The sequence below is a fragment of the Phalaenopsis equestris genome, unplaced genomic scaffold, assembly GCF_001263595.1.
Source record: "Phalaenopsis equestris unplaced genomic scaffold, ASM126359v1 Scaffold000002, whole genome shotgun sequence".
NCBI lineage: Eukaryota > Viridiplantae > Streptophyta > Magnoliopsida > Asparagales > Orchidaceae > Phalaenopsis > Phalaenopsis equestris.
The window spans coordinates 52,912,888-52,918,302 of record NW_018164444.1 but is presented as its reverse complement, the minus strand read 5'-3'; the positions used below and the strand labels follow the sequence as shown (position 1 = coordinate 52,918,302).

The window sequence follows — 5,415 nt, the reverse complement described above, 5'->3', positions numbered from 1 at the left end:
ATATATATATATTAATATGGTTCTTACAGGATCATCCAATTAAACAGAAAATTACAGCCCAGTATGTCGCTATTACAGCCTGGTATGTCGCATGACCAATGTTGGTGTATAATTTTGCAAAATTAGCTAATCTTGAATCCCCATCTCCTTTGGGGTTCAGTTTCACGAATATTCAAGTTCAGTTTGCAAATTTGATAATGTTTCGTTTGTTAAAAATTATCCATTCGGTTAAAAACAGGCAATCTTTACTAGAAACGAAATTACGATGGCATGAACAGTAGCTAAACCCTTTCAAGTACTTTACATGGCATGGATGATGTCATAAAGTGGGCACAGTTGCATTGAAGTTCAATTTGTTTTCTTAATTTGCAAGACTTATTCTTATGAAAGTGAATGGTAGAACTAGGTTTGATAGTTTCCATTCTTTCTACTAATCAATTTTTATCAAGTCCTTCGTGAGCAAAAGTTGCTGATGCTCAAAATTTTCAGCCCATATCTATTGAACAAAAAGTAAAATACCATACAGATCCTTTGACGTGATGGCAAGCTTTGGAGATTGAGAAGCTTTTGGCAACCTAACTATGAAATTCAATACGGAAGAGTTTCCAGAACCAAGGGAATTACACCAAAATAAGAAAGAAAATTTAGAGATGAATAAAAAAAGAGAGTTTTGTCCAAAACTGCATGCCTCTATAGATTACAAAAATAAAAGCATTTTCATAAGGACGAAAAACAACAAAGTACAAAAAGAAAATTGCGCAAAGAATTTGTAGTTTAATTTGCAGATGTATGATATGGGCAAATCTAACATGTGCTTGATATGCACATCATGTCTGGTAAATTTACACATGCAAGCCTCGAATAATAAGCAAATTAGGCTTGATACTTCCACACAATATTGTCTTGATAAGTCACGAATCTTGAAGCATATTGTGTATGGGAGGTCCAAATATTTAATTAAGAATTCTCCCTACACTCCAATTTGAATGAAGGGCCTTGCTGAAATGAATCAAATGACAAAAAAAATGATTCAATTTGAGTCCAAATGAGCTCAGATGATGCACTTAAAGCATATTAAGAAGTTTTGTGACATAATCAAATGATCTACAAATTTGACAAACTTATAGTCAAATCGCATATCTCGACAAAACGAATCCAACGAACTCAATATCACTTAATTCCGACATTTTAAGGCGGTTAAACGCTCAAAAAATATCATTCGATTAAGGGAATTATTTTGGGTCATCCAATGGAGTTGATCGGACTCGAGCAGTATTTACGAAGTATGTCACTCACAAAAACTACAAATAGACCGCTACTCTCTTCATGAAGAGACCTAGACCTGGATGAAAAAACTAAATAGAGCTTCAAACTATTAAGGATTCCCGAGTTCCACCACCGTCGAACTACAGCTACCATCGCCCTACCACCATCATCATTGAAGCATCCTCACCTGGTCACTACCTCCATCACCGAGCCGCCATCGCCTGACTAATGTCGTCATCGAGTCATCGTTACCAGGCTGTTGTCGCTATTATCGGGCCACCATTGTCTAGCTGCCATCGCTCGGCTACCACGATTTTAAGACCATTGTCGTCCAAACGCTACCTAATTGTTATCGCCGTCGCCAGACCACCGTCCTCCGACCGCCTCCATTGATTACTACCATCTACCGACCGTCCTTGTCACTATCATCGGACGACAGTCACCAGCGCCAGACCACCATCATTTAGCCATTGTCATCCCTTTATCGGACCACCATCGCCATTATCTAACCATCATAATTGTTGTAGGACCACCGCATCAAACCAATGTTACCCAACTACTGTTACCACTAGCAATGTTGGCATCGAATCTCCATCACACGGCCCCTATCATCAATTTTCCAACGCAATAGTTGAATCGCTACCACTTCCTAATATTTTCTACCACTGATCTAGTTAAAAACAAATAAAAAAACCCAACTTATGTAATATTCCTTCTAACTGTTCAACGGCGAGCAACGTCTTGTAATTTATATCAGCATAGTGGAATCATTTTAACTGGACTGGGCCAATTGGTTTTCCCTATTGATTTTTTCACGTAAAAATCTATGTTGTTTTCTCATTCAGTTTTTATTTTATCTGTGTATACGTCGGATTATCATACAACACTAAGATATTAATATAGCACTCTATTGTCATAAATTTACCATCATGCAACAAGTCTTATGGGTAAGGAGCTCAAATCAAATTTATTATAGTCTTATGTGTAAGGCGCGGATTGTTGGCCCATAAAAGAAAAGCATAAAACTAAGTTAATTGTTATTGAGATGAGAATTATTAGATGGATGAGTGGTTTTACACATTGAGACAAAATGCGAAACAAATATATCCGTGAAAGGGTTGGTGTAGCTCAGGTGGCAGACAAGATTAAAGAGAGTCGTCTTAGATGGTTTGGTCACCTTAAACGTCGACCACTTGATGATCCATTTATGAGAGTAGATATTTTAGATTCGATTTATGTAAATAAAGGTAGAGATAGGCTTGAAAAGACTTGGATGTTGTATAAAAAATGCTAGATGAAAATATGACAATCAACAGGACACAATGGAGAAAAAAGATTAATGCAGTCCATCCTACTTAGTGGGATAAACGCTTGTTGTTGTTGTTGTTGTTGTTGTTGTTGTATACATTTTTACCCGAGACACATGCCTTTTGTAATTTTTACAAGTTAAATGAACCGAACTGATCATATTTCCTTTATTACCTTTTTATCATATTAGGCTCTACATTTATTAATTAATTTGCATTCACTTTGCTTTGTTTAGTAATTCTGCTTTAGTTGTGGTCTCATGCTTAAGGACCGAATATGCATAGTGGTATTGCCAGAAGTGGGGAGATAATTTATTTTACAGTAAAAACTACCAAGTGGGTATTCCATTTTTTCTTGTGTTCTCTTGTTGCTTGGTATCTTCCTTTTTGCTTTTAAGCTCTCACGCCATAGTGGTATCAGAGTCAATTCGACTGGGAATGGCGGAAGAAAGCAAGCATTCAGCTATCGATGGAGATCGAAGCCTCGAAGCATTATGGACTACCCACTCCAACAACTTACAGAGGATCGATGATCTTACCACAGAGTTTGTTCGATTTTCTGCAGAAATGCAAAGTGAGCTGCAAGGATTAAGAGAGGAAATCAACTCTCATATAGCAACTAAACAAGTAGTATCTTCAACCACACTGATACCCATGTTAAGTCCCCTGGCTTTAAAGGAACAAGGACAGAAGAGGGCAGTGAACCCAGGAGATTCTAATTCGAACGATGAACTTGAGACGAGGCGGAAGATTGAGGTGTATGAATCTGAAGGTGATGAGTGGTATCGAACAAAAATTTCAAATTCTAGGAGATATGATGGCCACAACATAAATCATGGTGAATTTAGAGTTAAATTGGACATTCCGATTTATGATGGCCACATACATATAGAAGATTACCTCGAATAGGAGCAATCCGTTGAAACTTTTTTTGAATATATGGAGATCGAACCTGAGAAACATGTGAAGTATGTTGCGTGCAAATTAAATGGAAATGCGTCTGTGCGGTACAAGAGGTTATAGCAGATTCGAAAAAAGGAAGGAAACGAACCAGACCACAGTTGGTTCATAATGAAGCAATTTTTAAGGGCACATTTCTTGCATGCTAATTTCTAATACATGCTTTATGTGGAATACCAACATTGTTCATAAGGATCAAAATCAATAAGTGAATACACTGAAGCATTTTATAGATTGAGTGCTCGAAAAAATATCAATGAATCCAATAATCAATTAGTAGCTTGGTACATTGGTAAGGTGAAGGATGTAATCCAAGATTAATTGGAGCTTAATTCTGTTTAGTCCATCTCACAAGCAGTGAATCTAACTCGAAAAGCTGAGGTACAACCCAATCGGCGTAAGAGGGTGAGTGTGTCAAGGAAAAATTCATTTGAATATCCGGGCAATAACAATATGATGTCAATTATGCTACTAAACTGAGCTCCCTTCCATACCAATCAAACTTTGCCCTCAAGAACAACCCTACTATTGATACAAAAATTCAAGTTAAATCTAAAGCTTCAGTTGGAGAAAATTTGTATGCCAAAACCACAAATCTGAAATGTTTTAATGTTATATATGTAGAGGTTGATTGTGTCAAGGAAATCACATCCAACACCTGCACCGGGCGCCCATATTCCTAGGTGCAGCGCCTAGGAGCTGCAATTGGGGTGTCCCAGCGCTTGGAGGTTTCGTATTAGATAATGGTGGCAAGTATCATGATTAAAGGTTCAAGTGTTATTATGCTTCAAAAGCAAACAGGCATGAGTTCACTGTTCAAAAAACATCACAACAAACTGGAGTTTAAGCGCGTGAACAAAATCATCACAATTGTGTCAAGAGTATGAGGCTGCATACAAGCTTGCTAAAGAGTTTTGGGCATAAACGGTGAATACTAGAATTTATCTAATAAATTATGGTCCGTCGGTACTTTTAGATGAAAACTTACCTGAAGAAGTCTGGAGTCATAAAGGAGTAAATCTATCACACTTGAAAATCTTTGGTTGTTTTTCATAAATTTATGTTGATGCAGGATCCAAGAGTGAGCTTGATTCAAAATCTGTCAAATGCACTTTCATTGCATATGACTCAAATGAATTTGGGTACAAATTCTAGGACTATCAAAATCAGAAATTCATTAAGAGTAAGGATGTTATTTTCAATTAAATGAATATGTGCAATGACAGAAACAAAATTTAGAATTGCCCATTAATTACTTCTAAAGAGTCCAAATATGTTGAGATAGAAGATATCGGTGATCAGAAAAATAGAAATGAAAAATGTTCAATCTGATGAAGCACGAGAAGTTCCTCAAACACCTGCTGTTGAAGTTAGGAGGTCCAGCAGAATCACAATACTAATACAGAAGTATTCTCCTTACTTGTACTATTTATTGTTGGATGATGGTGGTGTCGGCACTTAAAAGGGGAAAAAATTAATGTTTGGGGGTCGCCCGTAAGAAGCTGTCGGTCGCCGGAATCGAAATCCCGTCGCCCGCTTCGGAAGGACTTTTTAATTTACGTATATATATATAATTTTAGAAAAATATGAAATCAAACTGACCTCATATTTTTCACAGTTTAAATGAAAGAGCACTCTACCTCAATTCCTGTATCTATCCCGAGGGATAAACACAAGACTTGAGGACGAGGCTCAATCAAATAAACTAGGAAAACATATGACGTCCGTTTGGGTCTGCAAAACCGTTTTATTTGCCGACAAGTTCCCCTATTTAATACAAATAATTAAATAGGGTTTATTTTAAGCTGGGTTCAGAAAAGTTTCCTATAAGGGCAAGTCCCTATAGTTAATTACATCTTAAATGACCGAAGTCACCTAAGAA

At 37.0% G+C, this 5,415-nt stretch overlaps 1 protein-coding gene across 4 annotated transcripts in view; it reads right to left on the bottom strand.

The window, feature by feature from the left end:
* LOC110031608 (DNA-directed primase/polymerase protein) overlaps positions 1-5,415 on the bottom strand; it is an 86,090-nt gene that overhangs the window by 57,079 nt on the left and 23,596 nt on the right. The window lies entirely within an intron of this gene.